The sequence below is a fragment of the Prinia subflava genome, chromosome 10 (genome assembly GCF_021018805.1).
Source record: "Prinia subflava isolate CZ2003 ecotype Zambia chromosome 10, Cam_Psub_1.2, whole genome shotgun sequence".
In the NCBI taxonomy this organism is placed as follows: domain Eukaryota; kingdom Metazoa; phylum Chordata; class Aves; order Passeriformes; family Cisticolidae; genus Prinia; species Prinia subflava.
In genome coordinates, this window is record NC_086256.1 from 15,038,169 (window position 1) to 15,065,709 (window position 27,541).

At 39.2% G+C, this 27,541-nt stretch overlaps 1 long non-coding RNA gene across 3 annotated transcripts in view; it reads right to left on the reverse strand.

Moving 5' to 3' along the window:
- LOC134555645 (uncharacterized) overlaps nucleotides 1-27,541 on the reverse strand; it is a 278,752-nt gene that overhangs the window by 146,257 nt on the left and 104,954 nt on the right. For all 3 annotated transcript variants that reach the window (XR_010081466.1, XR_010081465.1, XR_010081464.1), the window contains exon 4: nucleotides 23,032-23,079. This is a non-coding gene — a long non-coding RNA (uncharacterized LOC134555645). The remainder of the gene's footprint in view (nucleotides 1-23,031; nucleotides 23,080-27,541) is intronic.

Below are 27,541 nucleotides of genomic sequence, written 5' to 3' on the forward strand. Positions count from 1 at the left end.
TTCCTGGAAACTCTTTAATGACCTCTAAACAGTGTTATCATCATCTGACTTTCTACTTCAATAAATCATTTTAAAATAAGCAAAAAGAGAAATTGATATCAAAAGTATGGATTTGCTTTCCATAGCTTTAGTATTTAAGATGTGAGGAGTCTTCTCACAGAATAGTTACAATGCTGATAAAGCACTCACATCTTTGTATTTGCAGTCATTTTGCAAGAAAAGAAAGAACAACTCTCACCAAAGGGCCTCAGGAGAAATGAAGATTTGCAGTTTCCAGGTCCTTGTATGTAATGGTCTGACAGCATTGTTCACTTTGAAAGGCAATTGCATATGCAAATCCCTACCTGATGTCCATAACAGAAAGATGCAATATGGTAACTTTTGTGTGTGCAGTCTGCTTGTGAACACATCTAGTGACCTGCATGCAGAGGAGGCCAGAGCCAGCACACACAGATGTATCCAGAGCTTATTGACAACATTTGGGCTATCACACAATACACAATTAATATTTCAAAACTTTCAAAATAAATTTTTGCTTCAAAAAAAAGTCTCTTTTTGTGCCTGCACTTGCAGCTGGTTTTTTATCTGTCCAAAAAATCTACACAGGGAATGCATTGAGTGACAAACGTTCATCAAATTCCTAAATAGACAGAAAACATGCAATGGACACTTCCCACCCGAAATAAAATAAATCACTCTAAGAATCAACTTTGCATAGTCACGGACAAGAAAAAAAACCTATAATCTAAGGGAGTAACAAAATGTGTATATGCTTCTCACAATATGAAAAATCAGTCTTCTCAAAGAACCAGTGTAAAACCAAGAATATCTTCTTGGAATCATTCTGAGTGCAAATTCCAAACAATAAGTATTTTCAAAGATGTTGCACAGCTGGAAAATTTGAGAAGACATAAAACATGTTAGTTACTCGTGTGAATAATTTAGAGCCCTCTGCACGACAGTATCATCACAAAAATGCTATGTCTAACTGATTATTAGTTGGAAAACACAAAGTGCCTGTAAACCAACACAGCTCTACAATTTTCCTGCTTTCTTCTGCTGTCTGGGAAGAGTTTGCTGGTCCTGGTAACACTGACATCCCGGGATGCAGTCCTCACCTGTGGCACAAGTGCACATGAAAGCACCATAACAGCTTCTGAACTGACCAGGCATTCTGGTATCTGCATGCCTTTTGGAATTTTCTCCCTGCAAGGTGAAGGTGCACCAAGGGTAGAAATTGGTGTGAGGAGAAAGGTGCATCCAGACCTCTGTGGAATGATCTGAACAAACTCTCATGTCTGAATACCTCAGAGCAGTGTGGACTTCAGACCAGACCTCCACACCATAAGTCACATTTTCTTTTCAGGGCTACAATTAAAGCATCTCCCTTCTGCTGTGAGAGATTTTTGCACAGCATTGCATTGGATACTAAAAACCTCTCTCGATCCTTCTGATCCCCCTCGATATCTCATTAAATTGACAGACCAAAGCCTATTACCATACTTTTATCAATTGCACAGTGGTTGTGTGATCCAGAGAAGAACTCATCTGACATCACCAACTAAACTAATATTCCCTACTGACCTTTATCCAATTTACAACCCCCCTCTCTCCAGAGATGAAAGGCCAGAGCATTACTCCATGCTCCCTTCCTCAGCCAGTATCTCATGTGCAAAAATAAAGGAGGTAGAGAAACACTACAAATCTTGCTTTAGAGCTGAAAAACTCTCTCATTGAGCAAGATAGTTTATTTCAATTCAACATAAATAATCGTATGTAGATCTGGAGCTTTTATGTCTTACAGCTCTCCTTAACTCCACATCTCCTTACTGGAGACAAGACAGGCATAAAATATTTCATCATGGTCTTTAGAAAAAGTGTTTTGAAAAACCCACCATTCTGCTGCACAGCAATTCCTATTCAAATTCCTATCCACCTTTAAATGATAGGATTTTGGATGTTGGGATCAGAAAACTATACTGACGTGACTAATTGATACTGAATTAAAAACCACATTGTATAAAGCTAGGGGAAGAGAAACAAAATAGTGTTGAATTTTAAGGTATGATTTTAGAGAACAGGTATTATAGATAAAACAGAGATTCAATTAAGAATTACTTTGAAGCTGCCTTTAAATGATAATTGTCCCCAATCTTTTGCTTGAAAATAAAAAAGTTAATTTTTCCTTCCAGTATTTACCATCTGAATTACACATGTAAAACATCATGTTAAACATACATACATTCTGAAGAAGAAAGCCCACAGTACAATGTGCCATTAAATCACCTTAGTTATCAAAACTTAATGAGCTCTGAAATAGATACAATCCCAATATTGCAGGTCATAAAAAAGATTTTACTTGTGACCTACATCATTCACAGAGAAGAATTAAGAAATTAGGACATCTTTCCACTTTCCAGTCACTGTATAAGTGCCTATTCACAGAGTCTGACTCCTTAAGGGCAAGGAAAAGCACCAGATTCTGCAGGTATTCCCTGCACTGTGACTCATCATTACACAGAGCTGTCAAAGCTCTGCTCTGCTGACCACAGCCTGCACCACAACACTGCCCACATACACCACTGAGATGGGCAACAAGTAGAAAACTTCATTGTGGCTGTAGTAGGAAAAAACACGGTGCAACTCTCCTTGTAAAACATAGCACGAGATAGAAGATCAAGTGGGAATAGCAGTCCTCCAAAAAGCAATGTGTGGCTGCAATTGGAGCATTTTAGCCACATGTTTAGCCTTTACAGAAAAATGCGATTTCTGAGAACCTGATCAGCTTGGTACAATTGCTCAACTGAAATGTAACAGTGAGTGAGACCAAGCTACGAGGTCATTGCAGACCCAGCTACACTAAGCAGGCACCAGCACAACTCCCCACTCAGGTCTAAGTGCTGGTGCAACATGTCAGGCCTGCAGAATGCTGTGGGAACCAAGGCACCAAAGCTTTGGGCCCAGGGATTATAAGGATTAAACTTGAAGGGTAAAAAGAGTCAAGCAATATGATTTTCTATTACAGAATGTTACCAATATATATATATTAAGAAAAAAAAAAAAAGACTGTAGCACTTCTCAGTTTGCTGTATTGTGCCAGATTTCTGAAGTAAGAGAATCCACCATCTACTTCCACTAAAACTTACTTTTAATTGGGGAAGCTGAAAAACCAGAGCATCTGAGGCTGTCATGGGAGCAAACATGGATTCACACAAGGAGACCACCATTCTGACAGTTCTCAATCACTGACAAAACCAGTTTCTGGTTACTGAAGGAATGGCCAGCATGAAAATCCCAATGCACTTCGTATAGTGCATGTATGTACAGTGACATGAAGGGAGTGAGGGAGTGCCTCACTTCTGACTAGGCTTTGATTCAATTAATTGTGATGAGATTAAGGGAAAAGAAAAACGGAATAAAAACATGAAATCTGCCTGGCAGGTTGTTTATATTCCAGCAGGAAGTACTTAACAGTACTTCACTAATTCTCAGGTACTAAATGATCAACCCTCACAACTCTCCCATAGATATCTAGCATGGCATCTCTTCCTATGTAACTCTTTTAGCTGGGTAAAATAAATCTAAGCAGTCCAGTGGTGGCATTCTACCCCACCATCACTCATTTCTAATGATAATCTGTTCCTGTCCTGTCTCCTATAAAATTAAAATCACTGTTTACTCCTTGAAGAAATATACATTACATGCCTGCAAGAAAAGGATATTTTATCCAATGTATGTACAAATCATCACCTGATAATATTACTACAACATATTTTAGACCAGATTGGTGAAAGCTTCACTGGATAAAAACATGAGAGCAGAATCACCTAAAAAGTCAAGAAAATAATTTTGTAAGGACTTGTTTCTTAGATTCCCCTAAGTAAAAATAATAATTAAAAAATAAATTCTATAGACAAGCAGAAATATTGTTAAACTACATTGTTGTATATTGAATGTGCACATATCAGACTTCAGTCCTAAGTCAGTTTGAAAAGATAATGTCATGCAGAAAATCAAGATCATCTGATGAAATAATGTTATGCAAAGTAGTTTGAAAAAGCAACTTCTTGAATGTGAGTTTTATATATTTCCACACCAAAACACAACGGTCCAGGCAAAAAAAGTACAACACTTTAATATCTTGATCACATTTTGCTTCATAGAAAAACAACTGGGAAATCGGGATGTATAAAAGGATACTTTTAATTAAATCTTCAGAGATTGGTGTATTGAAAGGAACTAAATGTTTCATCACTCTATTAATTTAGTAATATGAAATTAATTTCAAGTTAATGTGGATAAATAAGGCTGCCTTTAATGTTAATTTCATAAAGCTAATGTCGCATTCAGAAATTAAAAAAGTCCTAAACAACAGTGAGCAAGTTATCCAGTCTTCACTTTTGTACTCAAGGGCCTTGAGTAAGTTAGTATCCATTTCTAGCAGCCTGAGAGATAAAGACACTGTCTGGGATGAAAAAGTGGTACTATAAGGGAGCAGAATTTAACTCTGTTCTCAGGGCCTAAAAGAGGAATGTGTCAGGACACTGAGCATTGTAGATGTCAAGTCTTTTCTCCTCCCCCATTCTCTTCCCTGTCCCCACTAAATCAAAAGACCTGATCAACATTTCCTTTTGCCTTCAGTGTCCATCCAGAAGACTGAGTCTTAAGGAATGACAAAAGCTTTACCATAGTAAAATTACTACACTCCAGAATCTCCCTATGCACATCACACAGTCTCTTGAACTAAGAAGAGAAGCATATTTAAGGTGAGCAAATGCAACAAACACGTTATCTCTTTTTCTTTCCTCTTCAGGGCATGAGAAAAGGAGAGTTGCAATTCAGCAAGTCACTCTTTGTACAGGACTTTGCAAAAGGGCTTCTTGCCCATTTGGAAAGCTAACACTGCAGTTGTATAGAGGAAAGCATTTACGAAGAAGTTGAAGAATGGGACTGAAAGTCTGAATCTCCTGACCACTAAGGAGTCAATTCCCACTGCCTTGCATAAGAGAGAGCAGTGAAATCTTAGCAGGGGTGCAATACCTGGTTAATGCGGTAGGGAGCTGACACGGGCCCTTGGCGAAGTGGATTACAACAGGATGAATGACCTGTGCTGCATGAACAATGAACAGGTAATTCTTTGAAATATAATGTAAGTTACAACCTTGTTAGACCACATTCATGGAGTCTTCTTCCTTCAGGATCTGGGACAACGAAAGGCGAAATGCAGGAGAACGTACAAGTGCACTTCCTAAGTTGCTACAACAGTTGTTTTGATTTCTAAGGTTGTTTCTCCAGCAGGACAGAAAGCGTGATAGGCATTTTTTGAAACAGAAGTTATTGTACTGGATTTATGGAAAGAATTCATTTTAGGAACATAGAGGAGAAAGAAAAACAAACTATGTACAACTAGTCTACACAATCAAATGAGTTCTATTGACTTACTACCTTTACATGGCTTAAATCTGTTCTTTCATTCTTTCTTCCACCAAAAAAGCCAGGAGTGTTTCCAACAGAGCAATAAAATAAAATACAAGCAAAGTATCAAATTAAAAATATTATAACTTCTAGATTGCCATGATTCAGCATTTTTCTCTTCACTGTGTTTTTTTGATTGTTTGCTTGGTTTTGGGGAGTGTTTCTGTATACTTCAGAAAGACACTGACAAAGTCAGGTGAAAACAATACAGGCTCAGAGAATGAGTTTAACACTGGGAAAGGAAATTTAATTAAAAAAAGAAACAGATTATTTCTCTAAATTTATTTCATTTATCCTGTTCTACTTCATTGCTTACCTCTCCACCTTTTTCCATCTTGACTTCAAGCACTTTTAAGGATGCATCTTTACATTCTGCCCCTCTCTCCTGTCCAAGGCAAGGGAAGGAATACAAGGATGAACTTGCCCTATGAGGTCACTCAGCAATTACTTTTTTGAAGACACTGCACTTTCTCTGATACTGTCAACATAAAACTGAAAGCTGAATGGGTTGGGTCAGAGACATTTTAGTCATCTCGGCAAATAATGACTTCTGTTGAGAAAGGGTCCACAGCTAATTCTAATGTACCGTGAGACACGACAGCTCCTCATGCCCACCTGGCTGCAGAGTGGTACACGTACACTCTCAGCCACACTAATGGATTTGGGAGGAAAGTTCGGCAGATGACACTTACTTTACTAATTACACAACTTAATTTAGTTGTATGCTCTGTAGAGCAACAGAAAAAGTCCAGCCTGTAACCAGTAAGAATACTCCAAGAAAATTTCATCATTTTAACTCTGGAATTTGCAGTTTCTTCCCTTGCTTGGGAGAAGAGGCTGGAGTAACCAGTGTGAGCAGAAGAAATGAGGCAGTGCCGTACTTCCCAGCAACTCTACATGATGTGTCTTAGTTTAGGAGTAGTCCTCGTGGGTACAGGTGTGTATAGGAAGCCGGAAGCAGTTCCAGCAAAGCTGAATATCCTGAACCCAGAGCTCTGCACCATTTGCCCAACAGAGAACCAGAGAAGCCCTCATTTATTGTTTTACTGCAGTCAGTTACTTACAGGAAGAATCAGGCCTCACAGGACTTTTACAAACTCAGACTTAGTAAGTTCACTGAAACCAACAAATCAAACTAAGGAAACTTCACTCTGTGGTATGAAGTATTTTGAAGAAAGTGTTAAATACTTTTTTTCCTTTCTTTCCCACCAGAAAGCACAGTTTTTCTGAGAATTCATGTCATCATTCAGCTGTTTCTTCTGACAAAGCCAGAATCCAGAACAGAATCTTCATGAAAGAGAAACCAATAAATTAGAGCTCTTTGTGAGGAATTTGCCATTAGTTCTGTTTCTCCCTGCCTATTAAGATTCTTTATTTGCTTCACCCTGAGATTTCTGCTGACAAGTCTATTCATTTACTACTAGCCTAGATAAAATGCTAATAAACAAAATGTCAAAAAATGTATTCATATGACTTTCCCCTTTACGCTGGGCTTGTTTTTAAAGGGACCATAGAACTAAACATTAACATCTGGTGAAATTAGGATGCTTGTTCCCCCTAAAGACTAAGTTCTATTTCAGGCTTAAAAACAACTTGTGAAAGAACTACTTAAAGTTTCCTTATTTCTCTGTTATGTCAGGCATGCATAGACAACTCTGTGTCTCCCCACTAATTTCAGCCACTGTCCCACCTCCCATCAAAACCAAACAAGAATACCCACATAGATATATATTATACAATGCTACACTTTCTACAGACTCTCTGTGGCATCCCACAGATGTTTTATAGGGGGATTACAACATTTCATTAAGCTCCACAGATAAGTTGTCATTACGTCTACAGAATTAAACAGAGAAACTCTCCACAACCTTGTTTTGCTCCCATACCAGTTTATGTTTTGTTAATGCCTCACTCCCTCCCATTAGACTGGTGTGGAGTAATTATGCCCAAGTGCATGATCTCTGGTTGGGTGTTCCCAAGGGAGCCCTGCCTTCAGCAGATTTGGGCCAGTGAAGTTCAAGTGTACAAATGGGGGCCTCATGAAGTAACCACTCCTAAAAAGACACATCAGGAAATGCCACTATGAGTTAAAGAGCCCAGGAGTGAAAGCTGCAAGCAGCTGGCACTGAGGGCAGAGCCAGGCTGTCATCAGCTGGGCATGAAACACCTAGGTAGGGTGCCCAACTGAAAGCACTCCATAGGAGACTCTTGTGCCTTTTCTCATTGATCTTGACCATTCAGAACTTCTGGAGACTGTCATTTTCTTTGTGTAAGACTACTTGTTCAGCCTTTTTAAATAAACATACAATTGAGATGCAGGATGGGAAGCAGTGGTTAGTCACAGGTAAGATATTCCTTTCCTCACCCCCAGCTCCTTTTAACCTGGAACACATGATCCCCCAGCAACAGCTAAATGTTTTGTGGAGTTGGCATGACACATCTCTCCAGTCAAAACTATCACTTGTCTTAATCCAATTTGCTAGACATTTTCAGAATGAGATGAATGGGGAACACAGCTTCATCTGCTTTTATATGGAAGTAGAGTTTTGTAGTGAGAATGACTGATATTTTAGCTTTAGAGGTTTGTGAACCATTCAGGTGAGAGGAAGAAAAAGCAGCCCTGAACATTTCCATCTTGCTTGGACTCTAAATGAGACACCTACAATAGCAAACAAAAAGGTGCCCTCAGGACACTTTCATGCATTTATTATAAAACAAAGATTAAAACAATTATATGGAAATTAAGGATAATATGGGATAATATGGACAATTGGTCTTCTTCTCAGTCAAACAGTAACATGGCCTAGTTCAACAAATAGCTTCACAGCTTGAGTCACACTGCATGCAAAATGATAAAATGGCTCAGGCTGCAAGGACAGCCTGAATGGCCCAGCTCTGGTAGGTGTGTCTCAGAGGGATCTACAGAAAAGGTAGTATTTCACTGCATTATTAACCTTTGGCAGATAAAACCAGCAAGATTTTCCCACAAGTTTTCACAACTTCACAGAAGAAAATACATACATTGCCCTTATTCACCAGTTCAGAAACCTAAAGAACCAGCATAACAGAGCTTTTCTCGCCTATCACTTTGCACTCTTTGTCTCCTCATTTCTACCCAAAAAAGGCAGCTCCTAAATGATTCTGCTCTTTACAGAGCTTCAAAATCTGTTATGATTTTCCTTTAGTAACCAGTGCCACACCTATGCAGGTCATTTTGCTCCTAAAGGAAAGTATGTTCAATTAAAGAAAATCCTCTTTCTAAGAGAGAAATCCTTTTACAGCAGTAGGATTGGAAACATTCTGGTTCTGAAATACAGCCTCTATTCTGCTGGTACCAAGAGGCAGCATATCATTATCATAATCCAGAACTTTTCTCACTACATAAAAGTTAAACTTGGAAGCAGCTTCAAAAATACAGGCCCCTGGTTTCAGTGCAGATAGAGTTGATTTTATTCTTAATTGCTGGCACAGGGCTGTGATTTGAATTTAGTACGAAAATAATATTGATAGCACACTCATGTTTTAGTTATTGTTAAATCGTGTTTACCCTAAATCAAGCATTTTACACTTTCCCATGCTCTGCCAGCAAGAATGTGCACAAAAAACTTGATGAAAACACAGGCTGGATAGGTGACCTGGACTGGCAAGACGGATATTCCACACCCTAGAATGTCACGCTCACTGTGTAAACTGGGATTAGTTGGCCAGAAGTTGCTGATCACTGCTGGGGAACAGGCTGGACATCAGTCAGCAAGCGGTGAGCACTTCTATTGCACATCTATTTGTCCATCCATCCATCCATCCATCCATCCATCCATCCATCCATCCATCCCTCCTTTCACTACAGTTACTACTACCTTTCTTTCAGTTATTAAACTATTCTTATCTCATCCCCTGACACCAGCCGGTGGAACCCCAGCTAGCTCTGACTCCTGGCTGTGCCAGGGGCCCTTCCCAAATCTGCCAGCAGTCTCGGCAACGGTGCAGAACAGGGCTGTTCTTCTATGCCAGATGTTGCAGAGTCTAGGCTTTGGAGCAAGGACTAGAGAAGGCTCTTTTCTGTATGATTTCTCAGAGACCTTTATTCCCCAGCATGGGGGGATGAAAACAGAGGATGAGACAAAGCCTGTATGTACTTTTAAACCGAGGGGTGAGGGGCGTGAAACAAACAGAGATTGGCCCCAGGACAGACTGACAGGGATTTTTTCTATAACATAGGGCAGGGTCAGGGGAAAGCTCAACAGCTGACCGAAGCTTCCAGAGACAGGGCAGGGGCACGAGAGGTGGACAAAGAAACAGGGAGGAGAGACCTTTGGACAGTACCTAACTTATCGAGGGGGGAAACAGGGAGGAACCACTGGGATACATAACTCCAAAACAGCTTAGCAAAAACCCACACCACAAACCCCAAGGATGTTATTGGCCCCAATTCTCCTCCCCACCGGGGTGGGCAGTGAGTGGCTGCGTGGAACATAGTTGCCAGCTGGCATTAAACCATGACAACATGTGATTCTTGGTGGGACAGGCTCTCTCCAAGTAGTTGAAGCTACAGGGAAGAATAGAGCAATAATATAGAAGTGACAAATTTAGGGCAGCCTTCATGTTCCAAACAGACAACAACAGGGATTGAGGGAGAGAGGGGAATGATCAGTAGCTAGAAGAAATCACCAAAACTCATATTACCCTCAAGTTTGATAAATATTCACCTAACCTGTTACTAACACGAGCTTTTCTTTTGGGAATGGTTTTCCACAGCTGGAGATAAAAATATTGATTTAATTTTCATACTTTTAGGAATGTAACTAGAAGAAGCTTTCTGCTTGTAGACACAAAAGCTTAGAGAATCTGTGAATTGAGTTACAACACTCTTTAAGGTACATGAAAACACAAGATTTTCATTACTGCCAAATACTATTTATCGCAAAGAAAGTTATTGCTTAATTACACTTTTTAAATATTGAAACAATAATGATTTTTATGATAATAAATAAAAATTTAAAGTTTATCCAAACAAAAGAGCAATTTGCCTTCAGAAAAGCAACATGACATTATCTGGGTTTGTTTTCTTTTGTTGTTGTTGTGGTTTTTTGCTTTGGATAATACTGTCACAAGCAGCTGTCTTGGTGTTAATGGATACACTTGGAGTATGGTGATATTACCCAAATAAGACTGTAATACAGTTTGTCCCTTAGTGAGTTTAAATATGACCTACCGTATTAAAGAATCACAAAGTCCTTTTCCATCCATTTTTACAAATGTTTTGAATATAAGAATTCATCAGGAGTTAGGGGATTAAGAAATCGCTGTCCACAAAAAAAAGATCTGCAGAAATTTTCATTAGTTCTTTTATGAGTTGGCAGCAAATACTCTAGCTGTGAACTTTTATGAAGCTATAAATATAAAGGACCTTCTGATACTGGTATGATGATAATTCTAGATTTCCTTTTTGCAGCTGCAGTTGATCCCTTGTATTTGGTAAAAAAAAAATCTCTCATTTTGTAATTTAACAGAGAAAGTTGGCTCAACTACTGTATTGCCTTTGAGCACTCTGAGTGGAAGTTCATGAATTAAACCCACATGGCAACACAACCCCCATCCCCACCTTTCCCTTAAGGTGGCTATAAAATGTCAGTAGAAAGCCAAGCTGTTTATTTTACTTAGCATTTGATTTTGTAAGTAAATGAGTTTCTAGTGGGGCGTATCTTTGTAACCAGCTCTGTTACATCACTAAACTTTTATTAAACTATGCAATAAATACTAAATCAATCATTAAATGTTTAAATTCAATAGTAAGAGTGAAAAATAAGAATATGTAAGTAGGCATCCTATTCCACAACAGACTATGTTTGATCATGGGGAGAGAAAAAAATTCTTAGCTACTGACAGCTTTTTATAAAACTTGATTTCCCAGGGGATTTATTTTTTGGGAATAAAATTTAAGAAAGGATTTTGTCTACATATTTGAGAATCTCTGTGGTGAACAGTATTCGTAGGTTAGTCTAACAGATTTATGCTACTCTAGATTTGCTGGAATACTGTCAGTATGTTTCACTTAATTGCCCAATAAACAAGGAAGACTCATTTTCCTCACAGTACCTTGGGAGAAGGACACAATATGAGACAAAAAGGAACTCATTCTCTTGACTTCTGAGTTCCTAAACAAATACCAGAGAAGCAAAGAAGCAGTCCAGAATAAAAGCCATTCAACAAGAGAAATAGATATGCTGGCCTACAGTTACTGTAGTAGCACAATACTTATTTTTCCCTGCATAGTTTTCTAGGATTCTCCTTCCAGAAAGGATGTAAAGTAACCAGGCTGCCCAAATATGCACCAAAACTCACTGTGAGATAGCTTGCACTTGCTTGTCTCTGTCCCAAGGCAAACCAAGTATCAGCTTAACTAATGGAAAGTTATCAATCATGCAAAAAAAGAAAGCCACAACTAGACACCCATTCTTTGTATCTGTAAATCTATGAACTGAGATGCCATAGAATTACTCACGGACTCTGCTTGGGACTATGAACTAAGGTAAGCACGCAAGCTCTGCAGAGCACATACTCAACTGGACTGGACTAATGATGGCCTACGATCTAAATCCAAAGAGCTTGGCTACAGTCCTGCACTCAACATAAACACATTTCAGAGCTGAAATAGCTGCTGTGAGTACCTGTTACTCATGTTCACTGATAGGAAATACAGGGAATCCTGGATATCCTTTGATTCCATATATGGTGCATTTTCCTATGATACAACGGAGTAATGCAGTGTCTTTGCAAATGTGTATCTAAAAAGTTAACAATTATCAGTCCTATTTTTTCCAGTATTATTCTATAGTGATCTAGAAAGTTCAGCCTTGCAATTTAATATACAAAATATGTTTTGAAAGAAGCTGTAAGTAGCTTCAGTGATGAGAACAGAGGGTGTCTGTCCCTCTTTCTTTGATTGTATTTTATAAAGCAGACCACAAAAATGAAACATTGGAGAGTCTCATTTGCTGTTATTTTAATAATTGAGAAATGGATCTCAGCTCATGTACACAATTTCTTCACAGAACCAAAGAATCATTTAAGTTGGAAAAGACCTTAGAGCCTTTTCAAGTCCAAACACTGACTGGTCACCACCTTGCCAGTTAGACCATGGCAGTAAGCACCATGTCCAGTCATTTCTTGAACACCTCCAGGGAAGGTGATGCTACCACCTCCCTGGGCAGCCCATTCCAATGTTTAACAACCCTTTCCATGAAGAAATTCCTCCTGACATCTAACCTGAACCTTCCCTGGCACAGCTCGAGGCCATTTCCTCTTGTCCTATCACTTGCTTCCTGGGGGAAGAGGTTGACCCCCACCAGGCTACACCCTCCTTTCAGGCAGTTGTTGAGACTGGTAAGCTCCCTCTAAACTTCCTTTTTTTCTGGATGAGCTTCCCCACTGATGAGCCTCCTCACAGAACCTGTGCTCCAGACCCTTTTACAGCTCCACTCATCTTCTCTGGGCTGGCCATACTATTCTTGATACAAGCCAGAATGCCATTGGCCCTCTCCAATTTCAAGCTTCCTTTGGAAAAAATGCAGTTCTAAGTGCCTAAAAGCACACTATGAATGAACAATGGTTTATTAGGTGCTCCCAACAGGTGACTGTTAAGAATAGGGTCACATCTAAGGAAAGTAATCCAGGTGAACAGAGGTCCCCATTTGTCTCCTTTACATGGAGCTAGCCATGTAAAGTTCAAGAAGTGCGCAGATATAACTTAGAAACCTAATTAGTCCATTAGAAGTAAACTCTATTAAAAACCACCCATAAGCTTTAACGATAAACTGCAGTCATTTCAAATTTAATACTGCACTAGCAAGTAATACTGCCATTGAATAATTCAACATTCTGTAACATAAGGGAAGATGAGAGGAATGAGAAAGCACAATTGCTATTTTCATTATGATGTGCTTTTTTGAGAGGTATAGTATAAACCTCATAGCACTGGCACTAATTATTTTGGCATCATATTGGCAGTCACAATTAGAAAAAATGTAGGAATTTCTAAGAGCAAAACAAGTTCTTGGCTAGATTTCTTCAGCCCGACATACTTCTGACTTTTATTTATGGCTAAATTGAAGCTGGATGTCAAATCTGGGTCCCTTAGAACAAAATCTTAATAATTAACTGGCAAAACTGAACATGATCGTTTCTGACACACCTACACTGGTAATTATTGCTTTGAGGCCATTTACTAATGAAATTAATGTATTCATTGCCCTAACAAATTAGCATAACTCATACATAATGCCCCACATTTCAAGACCTTCCTAGAAAAACAACACTTAATACTGCAGAATGAAATGGCAAGGGCATTACATGGAGACAGAATTCACTGAATTACTACATGTTAAAACCACAATGGCTAAGTGTTAGTTGTAAAGTAAAATGTAAACACAGTGTGGGTACTGAAACCATTAATAGTGTAGTCAAGAGTATACAATCGATGATTATCTTTGCACTTCAAATAAGCACACATTACAATAGCAGTAACCATGGAATGTAATTAACTGGCTACTTTTAGAGATATGAAGTATGAAAAGGAGGCAGTGCTGAAGCAATTTCTTCTTCCCTCTCAAATTCATAATAAATACAGTGTGGCTACTGTGCTTTTTCACTCATATTTCCATTCAGATTTATTCATTGCCTGGGAGTGGCTACAGCAGCCATAGGGTCAAGCAACAGTGAAAGGCAGACTTAAATGCATTACCTTTAGAAACGATTAAAACATTAGCACCAACCTACTGCCATTTCTAACTGGTAAGATTCTCTAAGTTGTTCCCTGAGTCTCGTACCTCACCATGCAGAACAGAGGTCAGGGAAGCAAACCACCACGAGGCTAGTTTGATGCAGGGCAGGGTGGAAAGCACATCTGCTCTGGTGGCTCACCTGGCAGGCTGGGGGCTGCACTGAGGCCCTCAGCCACAGACCTAACACGCACTGCCACTGACAGAGCACTCGCATCCTGTGACCCGCAGAGCGCTGGCATGAGGAAGATTACATAGCAGGAATCACTGCTTCTGACAAAGAGTAATCTCTGTATGTACTTCAAATGATAAACCTATTCTGAAGGAGAAGACAGGGGCAAAACCACAACGGCTTTGCAGAAAGTCATCTAGACTCTGCATTGCTCAGAATTCACCCCCTGGCTCAACCAGTACATGGAAGGCCTGAGAGCTAAGGAAAATTTGCCCAGGTCTTTCCTCCACACAGCTCAGGAGCCAGCCCTAGTAACAGATACAGCAAGGTTATTTGCTTGTGTTCTCTACAACTGTCTAAAGGTTATTTCCTTCTCAGAAGCACGGAATAGAGGCATATTCTTGTGCCACCCTTCCCTCCTACACAAGCATAAATGCAAAGAGCACAGAGTTTACAGCAGATCCTCAACTGCATCAATACCTATTGCTACAAAAGAAAGCAAAAAAAAAAAAAAATCCAAGGGGAATACTATGGAATAATCACCTCAAGCAAGAAGTTTCCTCGGAACCCCATCCATATGTGTTTGGCTCCTTCCCACAAGCACAAAGTTTTACATCTTTATTAATGTTTTTATTCTAATCAGTGTAATTTAGATTCTCTCATTATCCATATGAATGCCTGATCTTTTTCAACCCTCTTAAGTTCTCTGCTCCCGTGATATCTTATGCCAATGAGTTCTATATGCTAATTAAAAGTTGCATGAAATTTCCTTTGACCAGTTCTCTGTCTCGCTTGTCAAGTCATTTCCTTTCCTCTCCCAAAAATTCCTCTCCATTTGTGACTTCCTCATTTTGCAACTTGCCCCACTTTGAATAAAAAATCCAAGTCTATCCTACAGTAGTTTTTGACTATATCTAGATTTCTTCTGTTTTGAAGAAATATATATTTTTTTCAGTCTTTTTAAAACAGAAAGTAACCAAAAAACAAGATATCCCACTGAATTTGCTTTAGACACTGTAATCATCCCAAAAGTGTATTTTAGAACATTTGAAGAGTCCAGCAGTAGATTCCTAGTGTTGAATCACAAAGGCTATTGTGCTCTCTCTCACACAGACATGAAATCTCATTATACTGTGGCTATTACTAAGTATAGCTAGATACCTTGAGGCAATTAATGTATGACTGAGAGCTCTTCATTTGTGCCTGTCTGAAGACCTGATCTTTGGCCTAATCTTGTGAATTGTCAAGAAACTGCTTCTTTGAACTTTGGCCTGTTGACACACAAAGCCATTTTATAAATGGGTAAACTCTACGTCATTAATACTCCTCACAACTGCACAGGCAAGGAACAATTTTCATTTACACTACCCCTTCTTTACATTCAAACAGTCGATCTCTGTGTATTTCTAAATGTGTTAAATAAAGCCAGAGTAACAGCAAGCAACATTAGTGAGAACAAGAATCAGATCTTCAACATCATTTCAATGAGCAGGAAACAAGTTGTATAAAGCTACATTTTTTTCTGTGAGTTTTCTTCTAATTTAAAAATAACTCCACACCAAAAAAACTTACAAAAACTTTAGATATTTCTAAAATATTGTATAACACTGCACTACAAGAACAGCAGTTCTCAGCCAAGTTATTGTATACCTTTTCATTGAGAAACAGCATCTGGTCAGACCACAGAAATCTACACCCCATCCTCATGGCTGGTCAGTTCTACGGCATTTATAACCCTACACTGAAATACTCCCACATCTGATCTGTTTTGTCCAGCTAATAATTATGTACTACAATATTGCATTAGTATCAATTGTTAGAGTCACATTTATGTGGTGAAGGTCAGTCCTCTTTCATCCCCAGGCACTTAGTTCACCTGCTTTTCACTTTAGGTCTCTCAATGGGACATAGGTTTTATTTTTGGCAGCATGCCTATTTTTGGTTAATTCCTTTGTCTGACATGTTGTTACTTCCCTCAAATATGCCTGCAACCTTTCTTCCTCCAGGTCATCTGTAATTTCTGTCCTATCATTTACTACTGGATACAGAGTTACCTTTGTATTGCTGACATTCTCAGCAGATGTCTTTGTGTGACCCAAGTGCTCCTCACCACCTGTCGCCTTGCTTCCAGGTTTGGCTATAAATAATCCTCCCCTTGCTGCTTTGACTATAAATAATCCCCTCCCCACCCTTTTGGGTTTTGCAGTCAGCTGGTTCCAATTTAGACAAGATGGAGCTTCCCTTTCCTTTACAGAGTAAAAGTTCCCTCTCCTTTGTATTACCTATACAGAAGTGCTATCACTGCACAAACTCACACGTATAGAAATGTTTTGGTAGGACCCTAAATCAAGTCTTTTGCCTGTTCATCTATGTTTGCATTCTAGCACTTTTCACATCTCCACATTACAATACCAATATGTACAAGAGACACTGGGCTGTGTTTATGGTCAACCTGACCTCTGCTTGCCTTGCTTCCCACAGGAGGGCCAACATGTCTACCTGGTGGACAAGTCCTACACGGCGCCCTCAGCATGTGAATGTGCTTGTGGACCTGGGCAGGTCACAGGGCTGTGGTTCTGACCAGCTCCATCTGTTCTAGCCCAGAGCCCTGTATGTGCCACAGTCAGCATCTGGACATGAAGACAGATGGGAGTCCTTCTTAGAAATGACCCAAATATAGCTTTCTGGAGACTCCCTGAAGCAGTTATGTTGAGGATGCTATCCATGATCTTGTGTCTCCTTTAGGGAGTCTATTTCACATTCCTCTTCTCAGCAGGTAGCTATACCAAGTAATAAATGCAGCTATTCAAGGTTTTGGCTCAAGAATGTCCTACAGAGAATGAGGCAGAAAACAGGCAGCACCAGAATTTGACTTGAGAAAATATTCTGTGTTTACGGCATCCTTGAGAAAAGCAATGACTGCAGCAGTAGTAGTGGGCCACCTGCAGCAAGATAAGCAGTAAATGAGAATTAAAGCGGAAAGAAAATGCTGACTGATTTTCTCAAAGACATTAAAGACTTGACTGGAGCCAGAAAAAAAGTGATGGATTTGCTCGGGTGTCTTTCCCACATCTTCAGTAAAAATTTAGAGTAAAAGCAGAGACTAAGGAGTGTGGAAAAGAGCTGGTGAGAGAAAGCATAGCAAAATCTTGAGAAGATACAGATGTCTGTATGCATTTAATGGCATTATGGCACTTTACATGTAGGTAAGACCTGCACCTAGTGCCATGTATTATCCAGCCTAGACAGAGGCATTTTGTGATAGGGGTTAATGTGGAGAGTGCCAAATCGGGCAGTGAGGTCCCTACACACAACTGGAGGCACTAATGCAGCAGAGCTGGACTAACTCTGAGTGACCCTAAAGGCTCTACATACAAGTCCTGCCTGAAAAACCCGTGAGAACTTTTCCTGCTATGATTATAAACTTTACTAAGTTAGACTCTCACAGAGTTATATAACCCTATGTGGTAGTTAATGAAGTGCTGGATGTAAGAAAAATAACTGCAATGTTATTTTGCCCCTGGTATGTTTTGCCTTATAAGGATTAAACCTAGAGCTGATTCACTGTGTTTTGTGATCTCTATCATGCTGCAATAATAATACCTAGCACTTTATAGCACTTCTCGCTTATAAAAAGTGCTTTAAAAACATTATCTAATTATTAATCTTCACAACAGTCCTGTGATACAGGTATACAGGTCAATTTAATATTCTCTTTTAATAAACTACTAGTAATTTAGTAAATTGAAAAGTATAGAGCACATTAAATTCACTTAAGAGAAACAAAAGTGAGTGAACAAATCACAGTTCTCCCTACAACATTCCAGCTGGGCAATGCACACAGCAAACTGTCAGTGATCACCGCCTCAGAGGTCCACAGAGAACAGTCCATATAGAAAATACTTCAATTACCTAATTGAGACTCATTGTTTTTCTGGTGATAACACGAATAACATGAAAGCAGAGAGACTACCAAAACAACTGAAATTCCTTCATCAAGACCACACTATATTAAACTCTACACAAACAAAACATAGTACTCCTTACTCTACAACGTTGGACGTCTAACACCGAGGGGTAAGAGATGGGGAATGGGAGGAAATCATCACAGTTAAACAGCAACCATCCCTGCTCGTGCTGCATGTGCCTACAGAAACATAGGCACAGCCACCTTACACCACTATACTCCTTATCTTGTTAGTACCCTGTAGCTCTCTCTGCTGATACATCTCAAACTTTAGTGTTTATGATCAAAGACAGGACAAGAGTTTGGACACACATCATGCAGCCAGTCCCTTACTAGCTACAGTGAAGAAGATTAACTACCCCAGCTAAATCCAGTACATTTACATAACTGCAAACTGAGTTTTCCACAAGATCACTGTTTTACACAGTGTGTGGCATGGACTCGTCTGTGGGAGGAATCAATGCAGGGCAGGAGGCTGCTGCCCAAGGATGAGATGGGCTGCCCCATGCATTACTGACACTCAGAGCTATGCAATGAGTGGGGACGGTAGGGGGGAAAAATAATAAAAAATAATAATAAAATAAAGAAGACAATTTCCTACTTCGGGTGGTTAAAAGGTTGCCTCAAAGAGTTTGGAGTCTACATCTGTTTTTTTCATATGACAGTCTATGAGATCCAGGACAAGTTTCCTAAAGCCAAGCTTTTCACTCAAGGTCATCTGCCAACTGTATGTTCCTCATATGCCCCATGCCTGACTTAAAACCAGGGTCTGCCCTGCACGACCTTTACGATCACTCATAAATGCAGCTGAAATTAAAGGGAGCTGTGCATTCAGTTTACTACCCAATGTTAAATATTGTGAAAAAGGTAGGAGAAGGATGTCTCAAACTGGATTCTCAAATTAGAAGGTGCTTTCAACTTTGATTGACTCTGCCCTAGTCTCCATCTGTCAAATGAGGACAATAATTCCTCCTCATTTCATGGGGGTGTTGTGAAAATAACTTCATTAATGGTTTTTGAAGCACTGTAGTGTTGAGTGCTATGCAGAAACCTAAGAGGAAATTAATAGTTCTGTCTCTGGAGCATGTTCTGAAAAGCATGCAATAAAAAGGGCCTGAAGGCACATACTTAACTAAAGAGAAAGAAACAAAATATTGGATTTTATATACTTGAACAAAATATTTGAACTGCTCAAAGAGTGAGTGCTGTACTTGCATTATCCAGCAGATTTCATCCTGATTTTAAACTCTCAACTCATAATCTCAGCTTTTATTTGTAAATTACTATGTTTCTAAAAACTTGGATCTATCCAGACCTCCACAAATACCACAGCACATAATCCTACTGATCAGCCTGTGACTCAGTAGTATCACTAGGAATATTTAGAGTCACTCTACAGACCTTAATCACTTCAGCTCATGAAATAAGACAACAATAGCATCTTTCTCAACAGGAACCAGTACCTCAAGGAAAGAAAATCACACTTTGAAAATAGATTTTGATGGTATACTGAAATAGCAAAAGAAAGGTGCGATTCAGGGGAGAAAAGGTGCTCAAAATTTTACACAGAACAATACATGTTTGCTCCCTTTCCAGAAACAACCAAACCATTTTGACCATCGTCTTTCTACATGTTTTGCCCCAGGAGGAAGTCCCACATGGAAGTTGTCAACTCAAATATTTAAAGTTTATGAAGAAATGAATTTTTAAACTCCTGTTCACAGTAATTTATAAGTGAGAATTTTCAGGTATCTTGATGACAGTCAATATTCTCTGCCCTACCAAGAATACACACACTTACGCTGTTCTACAAAGTGTTTTGCTTGCTGTGCAAGCATCTCTCCTAGCACACCTTTAGTACTGAGGGGGTTTTACTATTTATTATTTTTATTATACACCCCCTAGCTGTTTCTAAGGAAGAATATTCTTCTAGGGAAGAATATTATTCCTCAGCTTTCCTTTAATAATATATAGATGACTAATTACTGTGGCACCCAGGAAAGATATGTCAGGTAAAGTAAACATTCTGAAAAGAACAAACCCTTGAGCTATCCCTGCCAAATACTCTTACCTGGAACTGTCACAATGATTATGGTGCAACCAAAGAAGGAGCCTTTGATGACTGAAGAGTTATCTGAATGAAACTGCTTGGTGAGTAGAAAAAAAGCCTACTGCCAGTTAGTCAAGAGCACTGCCATTTAATAGAAATGATAGAATCACAGGGCTGCCCTTCTTGACTATAACAGTGAGGCTATCAAATACATTTCTAAAAGTGTGAGTGAGAAAAAACTGCTATTGTCTGCTTTACTTCCACTTGTTTAATTTGCTTAAATAGTACAAATGCAGTGGCTGGGTTTTGGCTGTACAACACTAGGCTAGTACAAGGAACTGGAGCTAAAACTAGAACTGCAGCTCCCCCAACACCAACATAGAAGAAAGGACATCCAGTGCCCTACATCCCTTCTAAATTCAGACTTTATAAAAATCAAGTGTGCGGAACAGTGTTTTATGTTTAAGATTCCCAGGGGTAAAAAAAAAAAATCCTGAATATTATTATGTTACTTGCAGTATGAAAGAGGATGCAACCTTTTTTAGGTGGGCTGAAACAATCTGGTTTAGGCGTGCTGTGGCAGAAACCACTTGTTCTTTGACGTTTTTAAGAACAGCTCTTATGTGTATATCAAGCCCAACTTCTTACATCTCCTTCCTACCCTAGTGCTGACTACTCAGTCTGGAAAACTATTTCTCCCAAATTTTAAAGTAATGTTTGCATTATACTTTCACCTTTTCTCCTTAGCTGTCTTATTTTTTGTGCTTCACCTGTATTTTGATACCAAATCCAGTTGTCTGAGTAACAATTCTGATGCCCTGAAACCTGTCACGCAACACCATGTAAGGATCAAAAGAGGACCCTGTCTGAGTTAATGGCAGTGTGAAGCCTAACAGATGAGATACACTGGCACACACCCTGTGACAGTCCAACACGCCATCTCCCCCAGGGTCCCCACGGATGTGGGGGACTCACACTGCATGTGCAGCCCATGGGCAGATGAGAGAGCACAGAGGCAGGGACAGCAAATGCCCACAGATCTCCTAACTGACAAACAGCCTCCCATCCAGAACTTCTGTCAGAACTGAACTCCATCCTGTCACCAACAGATCACTGGTGGAGAACAAAAGACATCCAAACAAAATACGTGGGATAGAGGAGAGCTCACTTACCTGGCTACAACACTGAATTCACACAGTTGAATTCACACAGAGCCCCCTCACAGCCTGTCCACAACACCACTGTACAATGTTAAACACAATACCTCAGACAAGGAGTAACTCATGTCCCAGCAGTAGGCTTAAAACTCTATTTTGTCAGGGCAAAGTAAAAATACACAAACCAACAAACAAAAAAAAGGTGACTTAAAATGGACAGATTCTTTCTCCTCCTGCCACAATTCCTTACAATAGTTCTTCATCTACAAGGAGTGAACTCCTTGTTATCAGGCAGCTGATATTTTCCTTTCCTCAATGTATTCTCATACTTTGTGGTATAGACAGCAGTGCTCTGTTTGGTCCTCACAGGCATCTGGAATACAGGCCCATGGAATGCAGCTGGGAGCTGCATATGCACAAATGCCTGTGCTGGAGCTGAAAAGAGCAAATCCACTTCAAAGGAACGATGGAGTCAGATGTTGTTTGGACAAGATGTGAGGAATGGGAAAAGATAATGGGAACTGTGGTTTGAATGTGATACTTACAAGAGGATTAATACAAATAATTATGACCAGCTAGAAACAGTGTCCTCTCACATGGGCTGCATCTGACCAATGTTAGCAAAAGCTCCTTGGAGCACAAAGTCCAGTATGAATTTTCAGTAATTTACTCTGATATGAAAATATTCCTAATCTGATAATATGCTGCTGTCAAGAATCACTGAGAGGAAAATATGCCATATTTGTCTATCAACTCACTTTTATTGTCTCACATAAACTGAAAATCATGATCAGATACTTCAGATATTTCTTCACAGAGCCACAGAGCTTCACTCTGAAGTACACAATTCAGCAACATACTTCAGAAAAACAGCTTCTATTACACAAAAAAGAGAAATGAAACCTTTTTACTTTTCAAGCAATTTGTCTCATTACTCCCACATTAGAGCAACAGCCCCTAAAAAATAACAGAATAAATCCACCCCTTTATTTGTTCTAAAGGCAGAGGAAGAAAACATATTTTACACTCCTTTATGGTGGGAGACAGCTGACTGGAGATTGTAGGGGTGTGGATGCCCACAGAAGAGAGAGGAGAATTCACACACAAAACTGCAGCTGAGGAAACAACAGCTTGAACTCCATCTGGCATGTGAGAACGACTTACCGACCTCGAAGCTTGTGTTTCAATGAAGAGATTCAAGAAAGAACTGATATGGAAAAAGGCCTCATTTCTAATAGACTTTTACGTCTTGGAAGTGGTCTGTTAACATTAGAATGACCTACTGCTATGTGCTGTATTCTCAAAATCCGTATTTCTCATTTTCTTAGCACTTCTAGAGCAAAGCCTACACTGTGCTTTCCTGATCTGCAGATGTCAATTTCACTTCAATAAATACTGTCAAAAAATTTCATATAATCAGTTGTGTCACTTACCTATGCTGTAAATACGCTTTGTGTCAGATTACCTCTTGCTCAAGAACTCTAGAAAAAAACCCACACAAACAAAACAGATAGTTAGTAATTAAACTTATTTAAATCATAACTTTTCCAGACAAGTACCCATAAAACTTTCTAGTGTCATCCTCCCGGCAGTATTCAAGAATAGCAAGGACAGATCTGTAATGAAAACTGAATGCCTGAGCATCCTGAAATCTATTTCATATTTGATAACTGGCACCTTTCTTCCATTTAGAGTTTTCATATGATGCAAATGCTTATATACTGTGAGTCAATGAAGTGTAGAAAGATAAGCTTCAGGTACATTATGGACAATCAGCATAAACTAGAGCTCGGGATGCTTGGGCCTCCCTGAGCCTTTGGAAACGGTCAAGGTTCATGGTGTTCAGCCTTTGCCTCAAGGGGAATACACACAGCTTCAGTGAGATAATGCACTCAAAATGACATCAGTTTTTTAGCAAATGTATGACCTGCAAAGGCCTGTCCTTCATAAACCAGCTTTCAATAGTATGGTTATCAAATCCAGATTATACACTTTGCAAACCCCAAATGTGCCCACATTTCAGACCCTGAAATAGAAAACAAGAGTATAAGAGTAGTAAGAATTTGTTTATCAATCAGGTTTAAATGAGGTTAAATAAAGGTCCGACTACAAAAGGCAGAACACTATTTCTTGAAAATTCTGAAGCTCTGCAAGACAGAGAAGGTTCAGCAAAACAAAGGCAACTTTAGCTGGTCTCAAACACAGTCTGAAGTAGGAGAGAGGGGGAGAAGGGGAGGGAGAGAGAGCACCAATCTCTTCTAAAGAGGTGCACCAGTGACAGGATGGGAAATAATGGACACCAAGTTACAACAAGGAATATTGCAATTAAATATTGTTAAAGGGGGAAAAAATCATCATTAGGACAGTAAAAAACTAACATCTAGGACAGAGATACTGTGCAATCCCTGCCACTGAAGATGTTCACCACTTGACAGGTCCAGTGCTGGGGAACCTGATCCAAGCTGGCCTTGCTGTGACCTGAGAGCCTCAATTGCTGCTGATTCACCTGAGGGCTCCTAACCTTCACCTGACTCCAGTATGTTAATGAGTAATCAAATAACCGCTAGGTTTTCTGCAGAGAAAGCCTAGAATTCCAGCAGGGAAACTGCCCCACCATAACGGCATCTTCCACCTGAAAAGGACTGTGAAACAAGCAAATCACATGCAAGTTCATAGATGTATTAAACTGCTTCCTGTAGTGGCTTCCTTAAAACCCATTAAAAAGTGAGATTTGGTACAGAATAGAGACCAACACCCTGCTGTGCCTATCTGGTTTCCAAACAAAAGCCCAGAGAGGAGAAGAGAGGCAGTTTAAGTTCAGAGTAAGTGTGGCTCCACTGCTAAAATTCTGGAAACATCACATCATCTCAAATTCATTAAATCAATTTTCAGTTCCTAAATATTCATGACAGGTTGCCATACAGGTGGGTTAAGAAAGGGAAGGCTTAGCTAATATTTCCCCCGAAAATCTGAGGGCAGTCTTTGTGAAACACTTTGTGTTACTCAAGTAGGAAACAAACGCGACTTTTGAAGAGGTGTAACACTGAGGCACACACTGTTCACAGAACGTGATTTGTCTGTGGTCTTATGGGCTGAAAAAAGAGCCAGCTCATACTTCAACTGTGTTATCAGAGGGCTAGGCCCCAGTAGGAATACAGTCGATATAATAACACTGGAGAGAACATATTGTCTTAAATGGGTTTTATATTTGCTTCTATACACAGCTCCAGAGACTGTTAAACAGAGAAACCAAACTAAAACGATCAGAATAGAGTGAACTTAATAGCAGCTTGGAATTTGTAAGAAAGTTTTGAATTCAAGATTACAGGGAATAAACCACTAGAGTGGATTGCAGGAGAGACAACACAGAAATGAAATTAAACCACTAAAGGTTTATGAAGCATCTCTCTTTCTCATTGTTCACTTCTTTTGCTACCTGACCTTCATGTTGCAGTTTCAGAAACCAGCATTTCACACTATCCCCATTTAAAAGTGACCCCTACAGAATATTCTCAGTTTAAATAGGAGTTTGTGCTTGCTTTGTTTGTTTTGGGGTTTTTTTTTCAGCTGTGTCTTCTGTGAAGTGCCCACCAAAGCACCAGATGAACCATGCCAGTCCTGGTTTCCAGTACCTCTCCTTTCTTCACCTTCGATGAGTCTTGTACAAATTTTCCTGGCTGGAACTCTAGGTAGCCTACATCATGGGAAAATTCTTTCCCTTGCAATCTTTCCCTTAGAATCTTATAATTTATAACATGAAATTCAAACCAACATAAATTAGTAATTCAATCCCTATATTCCAATTTAATGAACCAGAGGTTACATTACTTTATTGTTTTGTGCCAGTGGACCAATCATTTGGTTTACAGATGGAATGTAGTTCTTTGTTAATAAATAAATGCATAAAAATAAAGGTATCCTCAATGCAATTATGTTGATATCCCTCAGGAACCAGAATGCAATTATTTAAAATATTATTTTCTTAGATTACTCTCAAGAAAATAAGGAAAGAAATATGAAATTTGTGTCCTTTTAACTTAAAGTCATTTTAAGAGCATCAACAGTGATGCAGATAGTCCCCAGTGGCAACTGAGAAGCACTTAGCCAGAAAATTGTTATTGGATTACATTTCTGGCTTCATAAAATGTGGCTAAAGATCATTTTAGACATCCATGGAATGACCCATTGTCACAACTGGTATGACAAACAAGTGACAAAGTTATTCTATTCAGCTATTTTGAGGATTTTTCAGATCACAACAGTAACTTGAGGCTGTATCAGCCTACACAGTTTTGATTCAATTATAAAAATAACTCACAATAAGAATAATTCTAGCATAAATAATTGAATCTCTCTGGAGGAAAAGAAAAATCCACACAAACATGTGCATATACTTTCAAGTGTTCCTGATGTATAAAGAATTGTGAAGTGATAGGGTGATCAGGAGTCAATTCCAATAGAGAACTACCTTTCAAACTAACTGGTCTTCCCTATTAAAACAAACAAGATGAAAAGGGCACCAAAGGACACTGCATGATTTTTAACAATGCACAAACTGAAACCACTTAGATACCACTAAGGTTCATACGATCCTTTTCATTTCATTTCATTTTACGGTCTTTTTCAAACAGATGATTTCCTGGATGAGAATCCTGCCTCCCGTATTTTAATCTGCTGATAAGCCCCCCCCAACTAACGTGACTGTATAGCAGATGCACATGTGCATACTTAAATAAATGCAAACAAGAAATAAGACTCTTCACCTTTACATCTGAGGTCACCAGTGACCACTGGCAACACAGTAAAAATCAGAACCTTAATCAAAAACCTTAACATGGGATTTAATTTCCTCATGTAAGGTCTTCGTCATTTTTCTTCTCTGCCCATTACACAGTATGTCTTTGCTCATATAATTACATAATTAACATCCCCAGCACCTATTTCATCCCTTGTTAATTTTGCTAAATATAAAAACAGACATGCTCAAGGAAATAAATTTAGCAAGTGAAGAAACATAAACAATTCAAAAGGGAAAAAAAAAAATTTGTTCGTATCCTGATAATTGGTATGCATAACTGAGCACTACTAGGTGCTTGTAATCCACATGATGGCCTTCTGACTAGAAGTGCACATGCAAGAACAGCTTTTGCTGGACTGACAGAGATCACCTCAAAGCGTGGGTACAAGGAGGTCACAGTTTTGTTTCTCTGTGAGCAGTGTTGAGGCTTGTAGCACCACAGGCCAAGAGCAGCAGTTGATAAACCACACTGCTCTCACAACACCATTGGTTCCCCAATCTTTTTCTGAAAATCAAAAAGATTGGGGATGGGGTGGGTGGGTGGAGAGAGGGAGATAAACTTGGCAGCTAAAAGCCCTTAAGATTTTTGCAGTTTATCTGACAGGCCAAATTCTCATTTAGTTACCACTGCTCTACGACTATCATCATAATTCAATTGAAGATATGAGTTTGAAGATTAGGGGCCAGCAGAGGGTTCCTCCTTCACACTTCTGCCATGAAAGAAGAGAGCAAGTAGCAGAAAGTCGTTAGTAATCAAATAATTGGTAAATTTCCCAAAGTTTTAACTGATTCACCCTTGGCAAGCAAATTGGCAGTTTTATTTCTTCTTTCACAGTGTCCAAAAAGTAATTCAGTTCATCCTTGTGAAAAAAGGAAAATTTCAGATAGGCTCCATTTAGTGGGGTGGCAGAGACCAGATCTTTATTCATGCTAACACAGGGATCTTCACATATAAGACCAGATTTTAAAACTGTTACTCACAACAAAAATTACTTTGTTCCCTGAGTGATACCACCAGGTCATGGAGGGTGGTGTTATAAAATGAAAGGAAGAGGATCACTAACTGTTGTTTGCATGACAAACACACTTTTAAACTTACTGCTTCCAAAGAGGGTACTGTCTCTCTATGTAGATGCATAATATCA